This window comes from Chiloscyllium plagiosum, unplaced genomic scaffold (assembly GCF_037043375.1).
Source record: "Chiloscyllium plagiosum isolate Xiang-an unplaced genomic scaffold, Cpla_swu_hap1 HiC_scaffold_3, whole genome shotgun sequence".
Taxonomy (NCBI): domain Eukaryota; kingdom Metazoa; phylum Chordata; class Chondrichthyes; order Orectolobiformes; family Hemiscylliidae; genus Chiloscyllium; species Chiloscyllium plagiosum.
The window spans coordinates 148,014,994-148,039,348 of NW_028270141.1; positions in this window are offsets into that span (position 1 = coordinate 148,014,994).

Consider the following 24,355-nt stretch of genomic DNA (forward strand, 5'->3'; position numbering starts at 1 on the left):
TTGAAGCAGCTGAAAATGGATGGGCTTTAGGTCACTACCTGGAGGAACTTTTGCAGATATGTCCTGGAGCTAAGAATACTGACCTCGAGCAACCACAACCATCTTCTTTTTGTGCCAGGTAATGACTCGAGTCACCAGAGAGTTTGTCCCTTTAAACCCACTGATTCCAGATTTGCTTGGGCTCTTTGATGCCACACTTGGCTGAACACGGCCTTGATGTTAAGGGCTGTCGCTCTCACTTCCTCTCTCTCTGAAATTCAGCTGTTTTGTCTGTGTTTGAAAAAAACGCTGTAATAGCTGAGTGGCCCTGGCAGAACCCAAACTGGGTGTCACTGAGCGGGTGCTGCTTGATAGCACCTTCCATCACCTTACTGACGATCGAAAGTAGACTGATGGGGCAATAATTGGGCCGAGTTGGGTTTGTTCTGCTTTTTGTTTCCAGGATATACCTGGACAAGTTTCCACAATGTCTGACAGATGCTGGAGATGTAACTGTACTGGAAAAGCTTGGCTAGGAGAGTAGCAAGTTCTGCAGCACAAGCCTTCAATAACATTGCCAGAATTCTGTCAGTGCCCATTGCCTTTGCAGTATCCAGTTTGTTGATATCATGTGGGGCTGCATTAAATTGGCTGAAGACTGGGTGATTCCGGGGCCTACTGGAGGAGGCTGTGATGTATCGTCCACTCGACACTTAGTGATACTGTCATGGACAGCTGTAACTGGCAGATTGGTAAGGCTGAGGTCAGGTATGTTTTTCCCCCTTTGCTTGCTGCAGACCCAGTCTAGCAGCTATGTCCTTTAAGACCTGACCAATTTGATCAGTTGTGCTGCTGCCAAGCCATTCTTGGAAGTGGACATTGAAATCCTCCCCCCAGAGTCCATTTTTGCACCCTTGCAACCTTCTGTGCTCCCTTCAAGTGTTGTTCAACATGGAATTTTGATTCATCAGCTGAGGGAGGACGGTGCATGGGAAAAATCAGGAGGATTCCTTACCCATCTTTAACCTGAAGCCATAAGACTTCATGGAGTCCAGAGTCAACTTTGAGGACTCCAGGGCAGCTCCCTCCGGACTGTATATCACTCTGCCTTTGCCATCTTTGCTGGGTCTACCTGCTGGTGGGAGAGAAGACACATCGAGGGATGGTGACAGTGGTGTCTGGGACATCGTCTGTAAGGTATGATTCTGTGAACGTGACTGTGACTATGTCAGGCTGTTGCTTGACTAGTCTGAGAGTCCATTTTCCCCGTTTTTGTTACTCACTCCCAGATGTTAGTAAGGAGGACTATGCAGGGTCAACAGAACTGTTTCTGCCGTTGTCTTTTCCAATTCCTTGATTGATGCTGAGTGGACTGTCCAGCTTCATTTCATTGTTGAGACTTCATAGCGACCGCTACAACAGAGCCGAGGGCATTTCAGAGGGAGTTGGGAATCAGCCACGTAGCTGTGGATCCGGAGTCACGTAGGCAAGACAATGTTAGGATGGCAGATTTCCTTCCTTGAAGGACAATATTGAGCCTTTAAGTTTCTCCTGACAATTGTCATCATTGGACTCTTGATGCCAGATTTTTATTGAATGCAAATTCCAACATTTGCCATAGCAGGATCTGAACCCTGGTCCCCAGAACATCAGCTGAGTTTCTATCGATTAAACCCTTAGATCATCACCTCCCTACAATATACCCCTCCCTTTGTGTAACGCCCTCTTACTCCCATTTGAGGATATGTGTGTATATAATGCCTAATTTTGTGTGTGACACACTCTTCCTCCACCCGTGCGCATTTTGTCATCTGTGCTCTCTCAGTTCCAGAGAAAACACTCTAGCCCCTGAGCAGAGCTGTCCTGTCTGCTATTGGACTTGGTGCTGAATTCTTGAATAATTGTTGAAACTGTGTGTAATTATACCCTTCCAGCCATGATCCTGGGTTAGGTAATTACAGTTCTAATTTAATTTGTTTGCTTCTAAAAGACACCAAATGCGTAACACAATCTATGAAATATAGAGGGTCACTGCATCATGGTGCCATACTGGGGTGAAGCTATGCTCCCTGGTCGCAGCACTGGGTTCTAAATTATGGATAGTCAAAGCCATGAGGAACTTTATCATCCTCGAGAGATTTTAACTGGTGTTCAAGGATGGAGCGGAGAGAAGCATATCTCCAAAGATCAGACTGCTTTTTTTCTGCAAAGAGATGATTTGCAACATTTCTAAATTTTACTGGTGGCCAGTCTTGATGTCAATGGCGTGGCAAGTATTCACAGCCCACTATCTCTCCCCTGTGTCCCACACTCTAATTGTCTGAAGATGTTCCCAGCTATATTTCTTTCAGCCGCCCTTTAATTTTAAAAAAGGGGGTGGCACGGTGGTCAGCGCCGCTGCCTCACAGCGCCAGGGACCTGGGTTCGATTCCAGCCTTCGGTGACTGTCTGTCTGTGTGGAGTTGGCACATTCTCCCCGTGTCTGCGTGGGTTTCCTTCGCGTGCTCCGGTTTCCTCCCACAGTCCAAAGCTGTGCAGGTCAGGTGCATTGGCCATTTTAAATTGCCCATAGTGTAGGGTATTAGTCAGGGGTAAATATAGGGTGGGGGAATGGGTCTGGGTGGGTTAATCATCGGATGGCCGCTGTGGACTGGTTGGGCCAAAGGCTTGTTTCTTTAAAAAAAGCCTGCTGTTCGTGACAGTTAGGGATACGTGAGATATGTTGATGGATCTCTGGCCTTCCCAGACTAGTGCTATTCTTTACATTTGAATGATATGTGATGTACAGAAACAGGCCATTCAGCCCATCCATGCTGGTGTTGGAATTCCCTTCAGTTGCCTCCCATCCTTTCTTCTCCTCTAAATCAAATGTGTGACCAGCTCCTCTCTGCTCTATCTTCCTCTTTAATTACATCTTTACTATTCACTTCAATCAGTCCCTCAGATAGCAGTCCCCATGTGGGTAAGACCATCAGAGGTGGCCCATTCGGCCCATCAGGTCTGCTCTGTCATTCTATGAGATCATGACTGTTCGGATAATCATCCACTCCATTTCCTTTTCCCCATAACCCTTGATTCCTTCACTGATTAAAAATCTATCTCAACCTTGAATATACTGAATGATGCCATCTCAACAGCCGTCTGAGGTAAAGAATTCCATAGATTCACTACCCTCTGACAGAATAAATTCCACCTCATCTCTGTCTTAAATGGGTGACCCCTTATTTTGAGATGGTTCTCTCGTACTAGTCTCTCCCGCAAGGGGGAACAACCTTCCCACATCTACCTTGCCAATTCCCCTAAGAATCTTCTAGGTCTCAGTAAAGTTGCCTCTCATGCTCTTGTATTCTGATTAGTACAGGCCCAATGTCAGTAGGTCTTTTCCTAGACAAGGCACCCAAAACTGTTTGCTATTTTCCAGATGTGGTCTGCCTAATGCTTTGGGTAGTTTTAGCAAGGCCCCCTGACTTCTGTGTTCCATTCCCTTTGAAATAAAGGATGAAGAGCTTTTTTCCAAATTCCCAATTGGAGTTCCGGGTACCTCTTCTATTGATGGCCTCAAGTTCTCCTCTTCCCACAGGAGGAAACATTCTGTATCCACTCTCCCAAACGTTTAATCATTGGAAATACCTCTCTTCGTTCAGCCTTGGGTCCTTTTTTGTTAAGAACAGCACTCAGCCTGTCAATCTTTTCCAGCTTCCTGTATAAGTGCTCTTCTTGAATGTTAAAGATGGGACGTGTTGAGCTCTAAGTGTGGGTGCATTATAAATTGAGGGTGTAAGGGGAGCTGATGGTGATGTTCCCAGATTATTAATGCAGTAACCTACACTGGGAAAATAGGTTTAGATCCCACCATGGTAACTGGTAGAACTTAAATTCAATTTATCAATCAGGAATTAAAAGCAATCCTGAGTAATGTTCACTATGATGCTCATTATTGATTGTATAAACCCATCTGGTTCATTCATGTCTCATGGACTCCCAAATAAGGGATTTGAGGGTTATGGGGAAAAGGCAGGAATGTAGAGTTGAGGATTATCGGCACGGTGACACAGTGGTTAGCACTGCTGCCTCACAGCGCCAGTGACCCAGGTTCAATTCCCGCCTCAGGCAACTGTCTGTGTGGAGTTTGCACATTCTCCCCGTGTCTGCGTGAGTTTCCTCCCACAGTCCAAAAATGTGCAGGTCAGGTGAATTGGCCATGCTAAATTGCCCCGTAGTGTTAGGTGAAGGGGTAAATGTAAGGGAATGGGTCTGGGTGGGTTACTCTTTAGAGGGTCGGTGTAGACTTGTTGGGCCGAAGGGCCTGTTTCCACACTGTAGGGAATCTAATCGAATCAACCATGATCTGATTGAATGGCAGTGCAGACTCAGTGGGTTGAATAACTTACTTCAGCTCCTACCTCTTATTATCTTGATAGCCTTTAGGGAAGGAAATCTGCTGACCTTAATTGATCTGGCCTCCATGTGACTCCAAATCCACAGCCATGTGGCTGACCCTCTGAAAAAGCCCAGCAAGCCATTCAATTCGAGGGCAACAAATGCTGGCTTTACCAAAATCTTGAGCAAGAAGGGAACCCTTTACAGTCAGGGCTTTACGTGTGGAGAGAGATGATGTCCATATTCCTTACTTACGCTGCCAGTAAAGCGCTGGAGAAACACAGCAGGGCAGGCAGCACCTGTAGAGAGAAAACAGACTCAACATCCAGTGCTGCCTCTTCAGAACTAATGTTAGGTAGGAAAAGCTGGTATATATGCTGAAGATGGGGGAGACAAGTAAGCAATTGGTAGAGACAGACCCCAGAGTGAGAGAAAGACAGTTAGGCGGACAAAGGGATGGATAACAGTAAGCCAGGAAGTAATAAAAGCTGATAATGAGGACAATGAGTTGATGAAAATGGATTGGTTGTGCTGAAAGACTCGACCTGGGTTGTGGGGATGAGTAAAGGACATGGAAAGAGGTGGATAAATCCCAAGGATTTCATCAGGTGTGCCCTGGACCTCTGTGGGAAGCTAGGGAAGTGATTGCTGGGCCTCTTGCTGAGATATTTGGATCATCAATAGTCACAGGTGAGGTGCTGGAAGACTGGAGGTTGGCTAATGTGGTGCCAGTAAGGTGGTAAGGACAAGCCAGGGAACTATAGACCAGTGAACCTGACCTCAGTGGTGGGAAAGTTGTTGAAGGGAATCCTGAGGGACAGGATGTACATGTATTTGGAAAGGCAAAGACAGATTTAGGGATAGTGAACATAGTGCATGGGAAATCATGTCTCACAAACTTGATTGAATTTTTTGAAGAAGTAACAAAGAGGATTGATGAGGGTAGAGCAGTTGACATGATCTATATGGACTTCAGTAAGGCGTTCGACAAGGTTCCCCATGGGAGACTGATTAGCAAGGTTAGATCTCACGGAATACAGGGGGAGCTAGCCATTTGGATACAGAACTGGCTCAAAGGTAGAAGACAGAGGGTGGTGTTGGAGGGTTGTTTTTCAGACTGGAGGCCTGTGACCAGTGGAGTGCCACAAGGATCGGTGCTGGGTCCACTGCTTTTCGTCATTTATATAAATTATTTGGATGCAAACATTAGAGGTATAGTTAGTAAGTTTGCTGATGACACCAAAATTGGAGATGTCGTAGACGGCAAAGACGTTAACGTCAGAGTGCAACGGGATCGTGATCAGATGGACCAATGGGCCGAGGAATGGCAGATGGAGTTTAACTTAGACAAATGTGAGATGCTGTATTTTGGAAAGGCATATCAGGGCAGGACTAGTATACACTTAATGATAAAGTCCTGGGGAGTGTTGCTGAACAAAGAGACCTTGGAGTACAGGTTCATAACTCCTTGAAAATGGAGTCACCGGTAGATAGGATAGTGAAGAAGTTGTTTGGTATGCTTTCCTTTTATTGGTCAGAGTATTGAGTACAGGGGTTGGGAGATCATGTTGCAGTTGTACAGGACATTGCTTTGGCCACTGTTGGAATATTGCGTGCAATTCTGGTCTCCTTCCTATCGGAAGGATGTTGTGAAACTTGAAAGGGTTCAGAAAAGATTTACAAGAATGTTGCCAGGGTTGGAGGATTTGAGCTACAGGGAGAGGCTGAACAGGCTGGGGCTGTTTTCTCTGGAGTGTCGGAGGCTGAGGGGTGACCTTATAGAGGTTTACAAAATCATGAGGGGCATGGATAGGATAAATAGACAAAGTTTTTTCCCTGGGGTCAGGGAGTCCAGAACTAGAGGGCATAGGTTTAGGGTGAGGGGGGAAAAGGTATAAAAGGGACCTAAAGGGGCAACTTTTTTATGCAGAGAGTGATACATGTATGGAATGAGCTGCCAGAGGATGTGGTGGAGGCTGGTACAATTGCAACATTGAAAAGGCATTTGGATGGGTATATGAATAGGAAGGGTTTGGAGGGATATGGGCCGGGTGCTGGCAAATAGGACCAGATGAATTCAGGGTATCTGTTTGGCATGGACGAGTTGGACCAAAGGCTCGAGTTCCATGCTGTACCTCTGACTCTGTGACAGATAGTGTACAAGCTGACCCTCCTGTTCACCACAGATAAACTGGCAGTTTTGTATCACTCTATCTCTTTTTTTAAATACTGTTGAGTAATGTGGCTGATAGCAGTCCCTAAGCTCATTTTATGGAGCTTGAATATGAAAGGTGCTTAACTCTTGGCCTTTTCTCTCCTAAAAGTTTCTATTGGTTTTGATGTTGTGCGCGCATACGTGTTTGTTCGAATGTGTACGTGTGTGTTTAATATAAACTCCACATTTGTGACTGCCTTTTTGGAAGTTTAATAGGAAACTGTAACATCTCCATCATTCTCTGAACTGGAAGCCAGCTGGATTTACACATTATGGAGGTCATGTTGTTATTAGAATGCCTAGCATGAAGAATCATTTCAATTCTGACCATTCCTTTGTAACACTAATGTATGAATGTTTTATAATTAATAAATATAAATGTGATATTAAAACCGCCTCACTCGCTGTGTCATTGAGTGTTTGTTTTCCCTCAACTATATCTCTCGGTCAGTTCTGGAATGGATAAGGAAGTAGAGCTTTTAGCAAGTCTGAAGGGAGCAATTCAGCTGTGGCCTTAGTGCAATAAAGGAGGGCACTTAAGAAAGCAATTGGAAGAGCAAAAGGAGTCATGAGAACAGACTTGCAAACAGGATTAGGATAATTTGTAAATACGACAAAGGGAAGAATTTAATCAGGGGAAAATTGGGACCGTTTAGGGACCAAGGGGCAGTATGTATGTAAATCCGCAGGACTTTGGACAGGGTGTTGAATCAATACTTTTCTTTAGTCGTCACTCTGGAAAAGGACGATGTACATACAGAATTCAGGAAAAGTGATTGTGAGGAACTTGCATAGTTTGACATAAAAAATGGCAAAACATTGGAGGCTCTGTGGGGATTTCCTTGGCCTGAATGTACTGTATCCCAGGCTGCCGGGGAAGGAGAGGCAGGAAACTGCAGGGGCTCTGACACAATTATTTTTTTTGCAAATATTTTTATTGAAGAAAGATTTTGAACTTTTTGCAGAATTATAAAATTATTACAAAATAGTGTAACAATCTTATGATATAACAACAATAACAATAAAGAAACTTCCATTCCACGCTACAAACAGTTTAAAAGAAAGATTTTAAAAAATACCTACCCATACTACAATTCAAGAAATAATTCAACAAAAACAAACTAAATTAGATCGGATTGAACCAAGGCAAATCAAATTAAGTTACAACACTCAGCGCCACCCCACCAAAGCTCCCCATCACTGGGAGCATCAGTTGGCATACCCGTATTTATTTGTGATTCTTCCTCTCGGGTCCCGAGCCTGCCAGACACAGCCCCCGCTGCTACCCAACGGCCCTGACCAATATAGCCGACAAGTCTGAGTCCACATAGTTCAATAAGGGCTGCTACTTATAAGAAAGTTCAGTTTTCTGGTGCACTGTACTTGTAAGGAAGTCCGGGGGAATGTGCTCCGTGACTAACGTACGCCACCCTGAAATTCCTGGGGGATTTTCTGACACCCAGCTCATCAGAGTGTTCTTCCTCGCACAATATGAAAGAATATTAAACAGTTTCTTCCCATGTGCATCCAGAGAGGGGAAGGTCAGCGGACCCAAGCAGAGGGACACTGGACCTACCTTGACCTCGGTTCCCAAGACCTCTTTTAAAACACTTGCTATAGCACCCCAATACCTATGAAGTTTTGGCATGACCACAAGCAATGAGTAAGAGTACCGATAGCTGTTTTACATTTGGGGCACATTGGACACACTCCTGTATTAAATTTCACAAGCCATTCCAGTGCCAAATAAGCCCTGTGGAGTATCTTCAGCTGCGTAGCCTGCATCCTATTACAAATCAAAATCTTCTTTACATTCTCCCAAATATCCTCCCATACCTCTGTTGAGATCTCCACCCCCAATTCCTGAGTCCAGATTCCCCCACAGCTGCTCAATATCCTTTGAGACGCTACCTCCTAGTAAATGGTAGAGGGTACTGATTGAGAGAGTACCTGTGGTCTGAAGTCCTCCCCTCCCCATATCAGACTTGCAGGGACTAACGAATAATGTAATCTCTTTCTGTATAAAGGCTCTAAGCTAAAAATAACAAAAGGAATCTCTCCTAGGTATTTGGCAAGGCAAGGACTGATTCGGGATAGTCAGCATGGCTTTGTGCATTGGAAATCATGTCTCACAAACCTGATTGAGTTTTTGAAGAAGTAACAAAGAGGATTGATGAGGGCAGAGCAGTAGATGTGATCTATATGGACTTCAGTAAGGCGTTCGACAAGGTTCCCCGTGGGAGACTGATTAGCAAGGTTAGATCTCACGGAATACAGGGGAAGCTAGCCATATGGATACAGAACTGGCTCAAAGGTAGAAGACAGAGGGTGGTGGTGGAGGGTTGTTTTTCAGACTGGAGGCCTGTGACCAGTGGAGTGCCACAAGGATCAGTGCTGGGCCCTCTACTTTTTGTTATTTACATAAATGATTTGGATGTGAGCATAAGAGGTACAGTTAGTAAGTTTGCAGATGACACCAAAATTGGAGGTGTAGTGGACAGCGAAGAGGGTTACCTCAGATTACAACAGGATCTTGATCAGATAGGCCAATGGGCTGGGAAGTGGCAGATGGAGTTTAATTCAGATAAATGTGAGATGCTGCATTTTGGGAAAGCAAATCTTAGCAGGACTTATACACTTAATGGTAAGGTCCTAGGGAGTGTTGCTGAGCTGACCAGAGGGGCAGCCGAGACCCGGAAGCAGTTAGTGTAAGCTTATCTGGGTAGGTTTTCTCCCCCTTTAAAAGCGCGAAGGAGAGGAGTAGTAATTGGGGACTCGATAGTTCGGGGCACAGATAGGCGGTTTTGTGTGGGCGAGAGAGACTCACGTTTGGTATGTTGCCTCCCAGGTGCAAGGGTAAGTGATGTCTCTGATCGTGTTTTCCGGGTCCTGGAGGGGGAGGGGGAGCAGCCCGAAGTCGTGGTCCATATTGGCACCAACGACATAGGTAGGAGGAGTGCCGAGGATGTTAGACAGGCTTTCAGGGAGCTAGGTTGGAAGCTCAGAGTTAGAACGAACAGAGTTGTTGTCTCTGGTTTGTTACCCGTGCCACGTGATAGAGATTCGAGGAATAGGGAAAGAGAACACTTAAATGCGTGGCTACAGGGATGGTGCAGGAGGGAGGGATTCCGGTTTTTGGATAACTGGGGTTCTTTCTGGGGACGGTGGGACCTCTATAAACAGGATGGTCTACACCTGAACCTGAGGGGCACCAGTATCCTTGGGGAGAGGTTTGCTAGTGCTCTTGGGGGGGGTTTAAACTAACTCTGCAGGGGCATGGGAACCCAGATTGTAGCTTCAGGGTGCAGGGCCTGGAGTGTAGGGAGGTTAGGAACATGGCATCAATTTCAAAGGAGGGTGCCTGTAAACAGGAAAGTGGCTTGAAGTGTGTATACTTCAATGCAAGAAGTATACGAAATAAGGTAGGTGAACTTGCAGCGTGGGTTGGTACCTGGGACTTCGATGTTGTGGCTATTACGGAGACATGGCTAGAACAGGGACAGGATTGGCTGTTGCAGGTTCCAGGATTTAAATGTTTTAGTAGGGTCAGAGGTGGGGGTAAAAGAGGGGGAGGTGTGGCATTGCTTGTCAAAGATAGTATTACAGTGGTGGAAAGGACGATGGATGAGGACTTGCCATCTGAGGTAGTTTGGGCTGAGGTTAGGAATAGGAAAGGTGAGGTCACCCTGTTAGGAGTCTTTTACAGGCCTCCTAATAGTCCTAGAATCATTGAAGAAAGGATAGGGAAGGTGATTCAGGAGATGAGTGACAGTAATAGGGTGGTTGTTATGGGGGACTTTAACTTTCCTGATATTGATTGGGAAAGCTATAGCTCAAGTTCGTTAGATGGGTCAGTGTTTGTTCAATGTGTGCAGGAGAGTTTCCTGACACAATATGTAGACAGGCCAACAAGAGGTGAGGCCATACTGGATTTGGTTCTGGGTAACGAACCAGGCCAGGTGTTAGAATTAGAGGTAGGTGAGCACTTTGGGGATAGTGACCATAATTCGGTGATTTTTACTCTCGTGATGGAGAGGGATAAGTGTGTACTACAGGGCAAGAGTTATAGCTGGGGTCAGGGAAATTATGATGCGGTGAGGCATGACTTAGGATGTGTGGCTTGGAAAAGTAGACTCCAAGGCAAGAGTGTAAATGATATGTGGAGCTTGTTCAAGGAGCAACTATTGAGTGTCCTTGATAATTATGTACCTGTCAGGCAGGGAGGAAAGGGTCGTGCGAGGGAGCCGTGGTTTAATAAGGAATTGGAATCCCTTGTTAAATGGAAGAGGGCGGCCTATCTCAAAATGAGACGTGAAGGTTCAATTGGGGCGATTGAGAGTTATAGGGTAGCCAGGAAGGACCTGAAGAGAGAGCTAAGAGCAGCAAGGAGGGGACATGAAAGGTCCTTAGTCGGTAGGATTAGGGAAAACCCTAAGGCTTTCTATAGGTATGTTAGGAATAAAAGAATGACTAGGGTAGGAATAGGTCCAGTCAAGGATAGTAGTGGGAAGTTGCGTGTGGAGGCTGAAGAGATTGGGGAGACACTGAATGAATACTTTTCTTCAGTATTTACTCAGGAACAGGGCATTGTCGTCGATGTGAATACTGAGTCACAAATAAGTAGAATGGATGGCTTTGAGGTATGTAGAGAAGAGGTGTTGGAAATCCTGGAAAAGGTGAAAATAGATAAGTCCCCTGGGCCTGATGGCATTTATCCTAGGATTCTCTGGGAAGCAAGGGAGGAGATTGCAGAGCCATTGGCCTTGATTTTTATGTCCTCGTTGTCTACAGGAGTAGTGCCAGAAGACTGGAGGATAGCAAATGTGGTTCCCTTGTTCAAGAAGGGGAGGAGGGATAACCCTAGTAACTATAGGCCGGTGAGTCTCACTTCTGTTGTGGGCAAAGTCTTAGAGAGAATTGTAAGGGATAGGATTTATGAACATCTGGATAGGAATAATGTGATCAAGGATAGTCAGCATGGTTTTGTGAAGGGCAGGTCGTGCCTCACAAACCTTATTGAATTCTTTGAAAAGGTGACGAAGGAGGTTGATGAGGGGAAAGCGGTAGATGTGGTATATATGGATTTTAGTAAGGCGTTTGATAAGGTTCCCCATGGTAGACTACTGCAGAAAATACGGAGATATGGCATTGAGGGTGAGTTGGAGGTTTGGATTAGGAATTGGCTGGATGGAAGAAGACAGAGGGTAGTAGTTGATGGCAAAGTTTCTTCATGGAGTGCCGTCACTAGCGGTGTTCCGCAAGGATCTGTTTTGGGACCATTGCTGTTTGTCATTTTTATAAATGACCTGGAAGAGGGGTTAGAAGGTTGGGTGAGCAAGTTTGCGGATGATACGAAAGTCGGAGGAGTTGTTGACAGTGAGGAAGGATGTGGCAGGTTACAGCAGGATATAGAGAAGCTGCAGAGCTGGGCAGAAAGGTGGCAAATGGAATTCAATGTAGCTAAGTGTGAGGTGATTCACTTTGGGAAGAATAACAAAAAGATGGGGTACTGGGCTAATGGTCGGATACTTGGTAGTGTGGATGAGCAGGGGGATCTTGGTGTCCATGTACACAGATCTCTGAAAGTTGCCACCCAGGTAAATAGTGCGGTGAGGAAGGCATATGGCGTACTGGCTTTTATTGGTAGAGGAATTGAGTTCCGGAGTCCTGAGGTCATGATGCAGTTGTATAAGACTCTGGTGCGGCCGCATCTGGAATATTGTGTGCAGTTTTGGTCGCCATACTATAGGAAGGATGTGGAGGCACTGGAACGGGTGCAGAGGAGGTTTACCAGGATGTTGCCTGGTATGGAAGGAAGATCGTATGAGGAAAGACTGAGACACTTGGGGCTGTTTTCATTAGAGAAAAGAAGGTTTAGGGGTGACTTGATTGAGGTGTACAAGATGATTAGGGGGTTAGATAGGGTTGACAGTGTGAACCTTTTCCCGCGTATGGAGTCGGGTATTACAAGGGGGCATAGCTTTAAATTAAGGGGGGGTAGATATAGGACTGAAGTTAGGGGTAGGTTCTTCACTCAGCGAGTCGTAAGTTCATGGAATGCCCTGCCAGTAGCAGTGGTGGACTCTCCCTCTTTATGGGCATTTAAGCGGGCATTGGATAGGTATATGGAGGATAGTGGGTTAGTATAGGTTAGGTGGGCTTGGATCGGCGCAACATCGAGGGCCAAAGGGCCTGTACTGCGCTGTATTCTTCTATGTTCTAAAGAGACCTTGGAGTGCAGGTTCATAGCTCCTTGAAAGTGGAGTCACAGGTAAATAGGATAGTGGTATGCTTTCCTTTATTGGTCAGAGTATTGAGTACAGGAGTTGGGAGGTCATGTTGCAGCTGTACAGGACATTGGTTAGGCCACTGTTGGAATATTGCATGCAATTCTGGTCTCCTTCCTATCAGAAAGATGTTGTGAAACTTGAAAGGGTTCAGAAAAGATTTACAAGGATGTTGCCAGGGTTGGAGGATTAGAGCTATAGGGAGAGGCTGAACAGGCTGGGGCCATTTTCCCTGGAGCGTCGGACACTGAGGGGTGACCTTATAGAGGTTTACAAAATTATGAGGGGCATGGATAGGGTAAATAGGTAAAGTCTTTTCCCTGGGGTTGGTGAGTCCAGAACTAGAGGGCATAGGTTTAGGGTGAGAGGGGAAAGATATAAAAGAGACCTAAGGGGCAACCTTTTCACACAGAGGGTGGTATGTGTATGGAATGAGCTGCCAGAGGATGTGGTGGAGGCTGGTACAATTGCAACATTTAAGAGGCATTTGGATGGGTATATGAGTAGGAAGGCTTTGGAGGGATATGGGCCAGGTGCTGGCAGGTGGGACTAGATTGGGTTGGGATATCTGGTCGGCATGGACGGGTTGGACCGAAGGGTCTGTTTCTGTGCTGTACATCTCTATGACTCTATGATAGTTCATATTTCTGGCTCAGCTGCTCAAAAGACATCATGATCTCCCCCCTCAAATAAATCTCCAAACAGGAAATTCCTCTAGACTCCCAGTGACTAAAGCCAGAATCCATTGATTCCCAGCCAAGATCCTAGCATTCCTGCTATGGAAGAAAAAAAGGGAAGTTTCATGTAAATTGCCCTGAACAATTGTCTGTGTTCAGGATAATCAGATTTCTGGAATGCTCTATGACAGTCCTTATCTTGTCCATAAGCAAAACATTTAACGAGGGGACATTTTGCCTGGGAGGCCTGTATGTCCAGCCAAATTGACCTTGGATCCTGCCAAGCCCAATCAGCCACATAGGATAATAGGGAACTTAACTGATATTTTAAAATTTGGAAAGTCCACACTCCCCTCCCCATCCCCTGCGGAAGCTGCAATTTAGCAAGCTTAATAAGAGGCCACCCGTGGTTCCAGATGAAAGGACTGAGCCAACTGCTAAGCCTCCATAGTGCTTGCCTAGGTAGCATCAAAGGGAGCATTCGCATGGGATATAATGAATGAGGAAGAACATTCATTTTAACCAGAGCTATTCTACCCAACCAGGATATGGGGAGAGCCTCCCAGCGCTGAAGGTCCTGTCTTATCTTCTGTAGCAACTGCACAAACTTAGCTTTGTGTAATTGATCAAAAGCCGGAGTAATAAAAACACATAAATACAGGAAAGCCCACCGGGACCACCTGAAAGGGAATCGGATTCCACCCCCCAAGATCGGTACTCTGAGGAGACACCCCACTGGCATGGCCTCCGACTTTGACTTTATACCTGAGAAAGAACCAAATAAATTCGTACCAAATGGGGCCCAGATATTATCGGGTTAGTTAGGAAAAGAAGGATGTCATCTGTGTAAAGGGTGATCTTATGCCCCCCCCCCCACCCCGATCCCACGTCCGGAGCAAGTATATTGGGGTCTCTCCGGAAAGCCTTCGCTAACAGCGCTATCATTAATGATAACCCTTGTCAACTGCCTCTACCAATACTAAAATTGTCAGACTGTATGCCATTAGTAAGAACCACTATATAATACTGCTACCCACCTGGCAAAAACCCCTCCAAGACCAACCCATTCCAGGACACAAAACAAGTATGGCCGGTCCACCCGGTCGAACGCTTTCTCAGCATCCAGGGAGACTACCAAGCCCAGGCTTGATGGGAATTGACCCTTGCTGGCATATTCAGTACTCTCCTAATGTTGTTAGAGGACCTGCGACCCCTAATAAAACCTGTCTGCTCCAACTTTACAATGGAGGGCAAGACCTTCTCCAAACTCAATGCCAGCATTTTTGACAAAATTTTGAAATCCACGTTTAATAGCGATATGGGCCTGTGCAAAGTACAATCCTCTGAGGCTTTCCCTCTCCTGAGAATAAGGGAGATATTTGCTTCTCTCAGAGTGGATGGGAGGCAGTCCTGACTATACGAGTAATTGTACATGTTCAACATTGGCCCGGCCAACATGTTTATAAACTTCTTGCTCTGAAATCCATCTGGGCCAGGTGGTTTACCGCTCTGGAGTTGCCTCACCGCCTTCTGTATCTCTTGGATTGTCAGAGGGGCATTCAAAAGAGACACCTGCTCTGAAGTTACACCTGGGAAGTCCAAGGTCTTAAAAATGGACTCCACCTTCACCAACCTGTCCTCACAGCCCTCCAACCGGTACAACCAGAAAAGAATTTCCCGAATGCTGCGTTAATCTATTTGGAATTGCGAGTGAGAGTACCAGCACACTCTCTGATGGATGTGATAGATTGGGGGGCACTCTTCTTTCTGGCCAGATACGCCAGGCATCTACCCGGCTTATCATCATGCTCGAAATAACTTCAATTTCACAAAGGAGATCTCCTTCTTTGCTGTTTGGGTGAGCGTAGAGTTCAGAGCAGTCCCGAGGGCTGTAATCTGCTGTTACTTGGTCACAGATGGCCTGTCAAAGTAGGCCAGCTTAGCTGCTTTCAGCCAGGCCTCATGCTGTCCCCTCTGCTGTTTCCGGGTTGCTGAGTAAGAAATAATCAATCCCCTTGCCTAGGCCTAAGCAGACTCCCAAAGCACCGATGGGTTATTGGCCTTACCCGAATTATTATCCCAAAAAATTTTAAATTCCTGTGAAAAACACTCAGTAAACTTACTGTCCTTCAGGAGGAACAGATCCATGTGCCAATGCAGCAAGCCTGTCCCATTGTCTCTGGCGTTGAGAAATGTGGTGAAGAAGGGCTTCTGAAGAAGGGCTTATGCCCGAAACGTCGACTCTCCTGCTCCTCGGATGCTGCCTGACCTGCTGTGTTTTTCCAGCACCACATTTTTCAACTCTGGTCTCCAGCATCTGCAGTGCTCACTTTCTCCTCCAGATATACTGCCGCATGATCAGAGATGGCTGTGTTCCCAATTCTACAGGACAGCACCAAACCCAAAAAGGCCAGTGGAGCAAAAAACATGCCAATCCTAGTGTGGTCTGAAAAATGTGTTGCTGGAAAAGCGCAGCAGGTCAGGCAGCATCAAAGGCTCAGGAGAATCGACGTTTCGGACATAAGCCTTTCTTCAGGAATGAGGAGAGTGTGCCAAGCAGGCTAAGATAAAAGGTAGGGAGGAGGGACTTGGGGGAGGGGCATTGAGATTGCGATAGGTGGAAGGAGGTTAAGGTGAGGGTGATAGGCCGGAGAGGGGGTGGGGGCGGAGAGGTCGGGAAGAAGATTGCAGGTCAAGAAGGTGGTGCTGAGTTCGAGGGTTGGGACTGAGACAAGGTGGGGGGAGGAGAAATGAGGAAACTGGAGAAATCTGCATTCAACCCCACCTTTTCTCAGTCCCAATCCTCGGACTCAGCACTGCCTTCTTGACCTGCAATCTTCTTCCCGACCTCTCCGCCCCCCACCCCACTCCGGCCTATCACCCTCACCTTGACCTCCTTCCACCTATCGCATTCCCAACGCTCCTCCCCCAAGTCCCTCCTCCCTACCTTTTTTCTTAGCCTGCTTGGCACACCCTCCTCATTCCTGAAGAAGGGCTTATGCCCGAAACGTCGATTCTCCTGCTCCTTTGATGCTGCCTGACCTGCTGCGCTTTTCCAGCAACACATTTTTCAGCTCTGATCTCCAGCATCTGCAGTCCTCACTTTCTCCTACTTAATCCTAGTGTGGCACTTGTGTGGGTTAGAGAAGAAGGTAAAGTCCCTACCCTCAGGGTGAAGATATCTCCACACATCCACCAGCCCCAGCTCCCCACTCAGGCCCACCAGTTGTGTGGATTGTGGGGATAGGCCCATAAGACCCCTGGGCATCCTATCTACCTTGGGGTCCATAAGGTGATTAAAGTCTCCCCCTATAATCATATGAACCAGTCCAAGGGCCATCAATCTGGAAAGTGCATCCGTTAAAAATTTGAGGGGATGTGCCGCGGGACAATATCTATTCAAAATCTCGCACACCTCTCCATGTATTAAAGCTTAAGGATTGCAAATCGCTCATATTCATCCTTAATTTGGTCTAACAGCTGAAATAGGAGATTCTTCTGGATGAGTATAGCTACTCCTCTGTTTTTAGAATTAAAGGACGAGAAAAACACTCGACTGGGCCCTCCCTGCTATCACGTTAAACGCTCCTTATCGGCTAAATGTGTTTCTTGCAACCAGGCTACATTGACCCTTTCTTTTTTAAGGCTTGAAAGTATCTTCGTTCTCTTAATCAGTGAATGACTCCCCTTGATATTCCAGGTGCACCATTTAAACAAACTATTAGCCATGACTGTCTGAGACAGCTTGTGAACCCACCCAAGAGGAAGAACCCCACCCACAATGCATCATGAACACAGTAAAAAACTCGTTTAAACGAGAAAATACAACTACAAAAACTACCAAAGCAAAACTTCTAACAACTACTTCTTCAACGAACCCCATAAAACAAGTACAGGGAGACTTCCCCCCTGCCCTTGTCCACAGGGGGACATTCACATTACCCACTAACCACTCCTTCCAGCTGAAGCCACGCCCCAAACCCAGTCAAAACCAAGTTTAAAAAAAAGTATCTTAGAACAAGAAAATTAGAAGTGGGTATTCAACCTGTCCCACCATCCCAGTCAGTACTGATAAACTGCTTCCCCCCACCTAAAAAAACCCCCACCATTCCAGACCAAGAACGAGAAAATGGAATAATACAATAAAAATACAATGGGAAGGAAGAAAGAAGGGAAAAGAAATAAAAAAGAGCAGAACTAGCTAAACCACAGAGAAAACCCTATTGTCCATCTTACTTGAACCAGCCAGTCTTTGCCTTTACTGATGAGTCAAAATTAAACATGGACCCTCCATGGCTGAAACACAACACTGTCGGATGGCTTACAGAGTACTGAGTATTCAAGTCTCTCAGCCTCCTCTTTACTTCATCAAAGGCCTTCCTCTTGCGGATCACAGCCGCAGGAAATTCCTGGAAAAACATAATTTTATATCAGGGCCTGCGGATCCTTCCCTCGTGCTGTGGAAGCTTCCAACATCATTTGCTTCTCTCTCTAGTGCTAGAGTCGCACTGGGACCGGGCGGGGGCACTGGTCCAATCCGGGCCTGCGCACTGTGACCCAGTGGGCCCACTCGACTCACACCCGGCCCGCCTCGGCTTCCAGCCTCAAGAACTGGGGGAGCCATTGCTCCAGAAAGCTGACTAGCCGGCCTCCTTCCTCCTGTTCCGGCAGCCCGACCAGACGGATGTTCTTCCGACGGCCTCGATTTCGGAGGTCGTCGACCTGCTCCACGAAGGCCAGTACCTGCCTTTCCAGGCCCTGAACCCGAGCCCACTGAGGATTATGCCGCGGTTTCTGAAGCCGCGGTCCGTTGCTCCCCTTTCCACCACGCGCTGCCCGAGATGCTGGACCTCCTGCTCATGCTTCTGCAGCATGGCCCAGGTCAGTTCCAGCCTGCTCCGGGTCTCCTCCATCGCTGAATCGATCTTCTCTCGGAGCTCCACGAACTCCGAGAGCAGGCTCGGCTACGCAGGTAAGTCTACAGGAACGTTCACGGAGGCTGGCACTGCATCCATGGGCGTTCCTGTTGCTTCAGGGGAGTGCCCAACTCTTGTGGCCCTTTTGCTTTGGTCATCTTCCCTGATCAGCAAAACTGATACACAGCAACTCTGGGGACCTAAGACAGCCAATCTTTGCCACAATAGCTAAAAAAAAGAGAGGGTAAACGTACCACCTTGGCTGGGTTGTGGTGCAGAGCTCAGCAGGGCATATCTACCGGATCACCACCATCTTGGATCTCCTGACACAAACTTTTAATTCCTCTCTGGCCCCCCGGGGAAATGCCAGTGGCCTGAAGGATGGCAAATGTGGGTTCACTTTTTAAGAAGCGATAAAACAGGAAACTATAAACTGCTGAGTCTCAGTCAGTGGTATTGGATAAAATTCTGGAGAAGTGAATTAATATCCACTTGGAAAAGGCAGGCGTTAACTTGGCATAGTCAGCACAGTTTTGTCAGATGGAGGTCAAGCCTACCAAATCTGTTCGCAAAGCCTTTTGAAAATGTGATCAAGTCTGTGGATGAGGGAAGTTCAGTCGATGTAATTTATATGGATTTTAGCAAAGCTTTTGACAAGGTCCCACGTGGGAGACTGAGAAGAATGTGGAATTGTGGGAAACTTAACGAGAAGGGGCAGGAACACACTTAGTAAAAGGGAGTGGTAGAAGGCTGTTTGAGTGACTGGAGGTTGGTGTCCACCAGTGAACCACAACAATCAGTACTGGCATCCTTATTGTTAGTTAACTGATATAAATGAACGTGTGGGGAGAATTGTTAAGCAAATTTGCAGATGACCGCAAGACTGTTTAATAGTGAAAAAGCTAGGTGGAGACTATGGGAAGATATAGATGGGTTGGTCAGATGGTATTTAACCCTGATACGTGTGAGCTGATACTCTTTGGAAGAAGAAGCAAAATGAGGGAGTATTTAATGAATGGCAGGACTCTGGGTGGTGTAGAGGAACCGAGGGATCTGGGGTAATTATTCTCAGATCCCTAAAGTAGGCATAGGGGGCACTTGCTTTCATTAGTCATGGCGTAGAGGATAAGAGCAGGATTGCATTGCCTGGGAAGATAGTGGAGGCCAGAAATCTTACAATTTCGATGAGAGCTTCAAATATCAAAACATTCAAGGATATGGGACACGTGCACGAAAATTGGAATTAGTGCACTTTTCGTGGTAGTTATGTCGTTGCAGACTCGACGGGCCGAAGGTCCTTTTCTGTCCTGGATGACTCTCTGGGTGGAGCTGCTCTATTCCAGATTTTCAATTCCCACCTCCTTCCAGCTTGCTCACATCTTCTGCAGACATTCCGGTAGCTCACTCTCTTCCGACAATATCTTCATTCTGTTCCTTATTGCCGCTGACCAGAGATTCAACTGGAATCACCACATAAACACAAGGGTTACAAGAGCAGGTCAGAGGCTAGGGATAGTACAACAAGTAACTCACCTCCTGACTCTCCAACGCCAGTCCATCATCTGCAAGGCCCAAGTTAGGAGTAGGATGGAATATTCCCCACTTACCTGAATGGGTGCAGCTCGGACAATACTCAAGTAACTTGACACCATCTAGGACAAAGCAGTCACTCCCACCATCACTGATGGTCAGGAGCAGCAGTGTGTACTACCTACAAGATGCACTGCGGAAATTCATCAAAGATCTTTAGACAGCACCTTCCAAATCCACGACCACTTCCATCTATAAGGACATAGGAACACCACCCCATGCAAGTTCCCCTCCAGGGATGAACTGCGCAGGTCTGAATTTCTCACAGCTGATGACACCCTCCATCATTTTCCTGAGGATCAACAGTTGACTGACGAGGCGGACATTGGCTGAGTCGGATTTGTCCTGCTTTTTGTGAGCAGAACGTAAGTGGGCAATTTTCCACATGGTCGGGTAAATGCCAGGGTTGTAACTGAAACGGAAGCTTAGCTAGGGCAGTGGCAAGTTCTAGAACACAACTCCAATAAACGGCAATGTTTAAATAATAAGATAATTCGCTCTTTGTGATGACAATTGAGACAATGGCTATGTCGATACATAGAAACACAGAAAATGGGATCAGGGTTAGGCCATTCAGCCCTTCGAGCCTGCTCTGCCACTCAATATAATCATGGCTGACTATCCACTCAGGCCCCTGTTCCCATAGAAACGTGAGGAAACTTGGCTAGGCTCTGGGGGTAATTCCTTGTTACAGTGCGCTGGGATGTTTTACAGCCATGTGACTGACCAGCCAGCCCCTCTGTTTAATGTTTCATGCAAAAGGTAGCTCCCATGGGCCGAAGGGCCTGTTCTGTGCTGTACTTTGTTATGTTCTCTGCTCCTCTGACATCGCAGCTCCTCTGACAGTGCAGCATTCCCGTGATGTTGCACCAGAGTGTTGGCTGGGATTTGTCCAGTTCAGAGATGAGACTTTTCCACTGTGTCACGGCCCAGAGAGAGAAAACAGTTTTGAAAAGGAGTAATAAATGATGATAAGCCATCAGATCATGCTGGAGCTCCATTTTGAGTGAAACAAGATGGCTACTTACAGTCAATCTGTGTACGTGGACAGTAAAACAATGGAAACGTTACACTCAACATTTTTCCAGAACAAGCTGTGTTGGTGACTGTCTGGGTTACCCCTGTGGTGATCCTAGTTCTCCTGTGGTGACTCCGGTTATCCATGTGCTGACTACGTATCCCTGTGGTTACGCATTGACTAGTTATTTCTGTGGTGGCTCTGGTTATCTCTTGCAATGAGATGACTTGTCTTGAGATGACTTGTAATCCCTGTGGATCACTGATTAACCCAGTTGTAACTTTAGTTATCTCAGTATTGACAAGCTCAAACTCCACTGCCACCTTGTGGTAAATGATAGTCAACATTCTCCCTGTGTCTTTGCTGTTAATGCAAAAATCACAAGAGACAAAAACTTTCTTAGACGACCTGAGTTCAACTACCAAGACCCATTGATCCCTTTTCCCATCCTTTATCACTCCTACCCAGCCCTTTCCATTCCTCAACCTTGCTGAAACCTTCTGGCTCCTTCCCAACTCTTCCCAACCCTCCCCCTCTCCTTCCCACTGCTTCCTAACCCTCCCCCCTCCTTCCCACTGCTTCCCAACCCATCCCCCCTCCTTCCCACTGCTTCCCAACTCATCCCCCCTCCTTCCCACTGCTTCCCAACTCATCCCCCCTCTGTCCCACTGCTTCCCCACCCTTCCCCCTCCTTCCCACTGCTTCCCAACCCTTCCCCCTCCTTCCCAGTGCTTCCCAACCCTTCCCTAATCTTTACACTCCTTCCCAACCCTTTCTGTTCCTCCTCAAAACTCTCCACTTCTTACCATCACTTCCCACTCCTTTCCAACTCTTCCCTAATCTTCTCACTCTTTGTTAACCCTTCCCAACCCTTCTCAACTCTTCCCACTCCTTCCCAATCTTTTCCACTCCTTCCAAACTCTTCTCACTCCTTTCTAACCCTTCCCTAATCGTTTCATTCCTTTCTAACACTTCCCACTCCATTTCAACACTTCCCATTCCTTCCTAATACGGTCCTAGTCGACACAATCTCTCCTCATAAGCCAACCCTCTCAGTTCCAGAATTAACCTCCTCTGCATCCCCTGCAGTGCCAGTACATCCTTTCTCAAGGGCAGAATGATCTCTTTCTGTACTGTCACCTTTCCACAATCCAATGCTTCTAAGCACCTGACAGAAATATTCAAAATGGGAGAAATCGGAGCCTCATTCCTGATGAACAGCTTATGCCCAAAACGTCGATTCTCCTGCTCCTTGAATGCTGCCTATCTTACTGTGCTTTTCCTGCACCACACTCCCGACTCAGGAATATTCAAAATACTGAGGTGATTTGATCGAGTAAATGGGAGAAATTGTCTTCATGAGAAAAGAAGAGTAGCTAAAGTGAACGTTGGTCCCTGGGAGGATAAAATAATGCTAGGAATTGAGGGACATGGATAGGGTGAATAGGCAAAGTCTTTTCCCAGGGGTGGGGGAGTCCAGAACTAGAGGGTGTAGGTTTAGGGTGAGAGGGGTAAGATATAAAAGAGACCGAAGGGACAACTTTTTCACACAGAGGGTGGTACATGTATGGAATGAGCTGCCAGAGGAAGTGGTGGAGGCTGGTACAATTACAACATTTAAAAGGCATTTGGATGGGTATATGAATAGGAAAGGTTTGGAGGGATATGGGGCGGGTACTGGCAGGTGGGACTAGATTGAGTTGGGATATCTGGTCGGCATGGACGGGTTGGACCAAAGGGTCTGTTTCCGTGCTGTACATCTCCATGACTCTATGACTCTAAACAAGCTAATTGGCTTAACATCAGTCATTGGAAAAACGTTAGAATCCATTATTAAGGAAGTAATAGAAATTTAGGAAATCATCACAGTCAGGCAGAGGTGAAATGGTTTGGTGAAAGGGAATTTGTGTTTGATTAATCAAATAAAATTCCTTGAGACTGTAACAAGCAATGTGGCTCAGGGAACAAACTGTTTTTTTCTTTTCAAAGATTTCTTGCACGATTTCTTGAGTTATTTTTGACTTTTAAGGTTTGGTTTTCAGGAGGTTTTTTTTCAGTCTCCCTAACTCTTTCATAAGATGATGTAGTCACATAGTAACATTGCCTTTTTGATTGGCATGAACACGTTCAAAAAGACAGACCCACACTTTGAAACACAAAGACCATTACCCGAAACAAGTTTTCCATTGTCCAGTAAGGACAAAGCTACATGGTTGCATGTTTATTTCTGACACAGTCAAGTTAATCACAATGTGTGAGATACTTTGAAATGTGTCTCACACAGTGTTCATTACAAGCAAACACCACATTTCCCCTAAATAGCAGCTCCTGAATTCCTGCAGATTTAATCTAGAGACTCCACGTTATTTTGCAAGAAACTAATTACCTCAGTTTTCCTGTTCCCAGCTAGCTGAGTATTATTTCACTGAAGTTAAAAACTGGCTTCTGACATTTACAGTTTGAGCTCTGCCACGTTTGAGCTCTTTTCCCCATTTTGGGGATGCTTGTGTGCATTTTGCAGCTTTTTTCTCCCAACATCATCCACTCTCTCGCAGCATCCTCTCTGTCCATTCTCATTTCTCACAACCGTGCCTACCCAGATGGATGGTGTTGCCATGGGATCCCTGCTAGGCCCTGATCTTACAAACATCCATTGGGTACCATGAGAAATGCATATTCAATCCTTAACCTCCAAGCCCTCCGACATGGAGGGCAATAAGTTTGCTATTTTTGAATCTGTAGCGACATGTACAAATTCCATTATGTCCTAATCGGCTCAAATTCACCTTTGAAATGGAGCAGTCAAATCAACTTTTTCTCCTTGATGTGGCAGTTGCAAAATCCACCAGGGGGCTCTCTACCTCTGTCTAATGCAAACCTACCTTCACTGGACAAGACACACACTGGGATTCGACCTTAGCAGCAACTTCATAAATAGAATGTGTGCAATTTGTTCGCTGTGGAATTCCAGGCTGAAATAATGTGCACTGAGTCTCTCCCATAGGAAACTGACTGCCCTAATCAGATCATTATTTGATGGACATAGTGCAAACTCATGATGGAATTAAAGCCATCACTTCGTTGAAGCCGTAAGTCTACCACAGATGACCCTGGAAGGGTGAGATGTTTCAAACTTTCAAAAGGGGCGGCACAGTGGCTCAGTGGTTAGCACTGTTGCCTCACAGCACCAAGGTCCCAGGTTCAATTCCAGCCTCAGGTGACTGTCTGTGTGGAGTTTGCACATTCTCCCCGTGTCTGTGTGGGTTTCCTCCGGGTGCTCCGGTTTCCTCCCA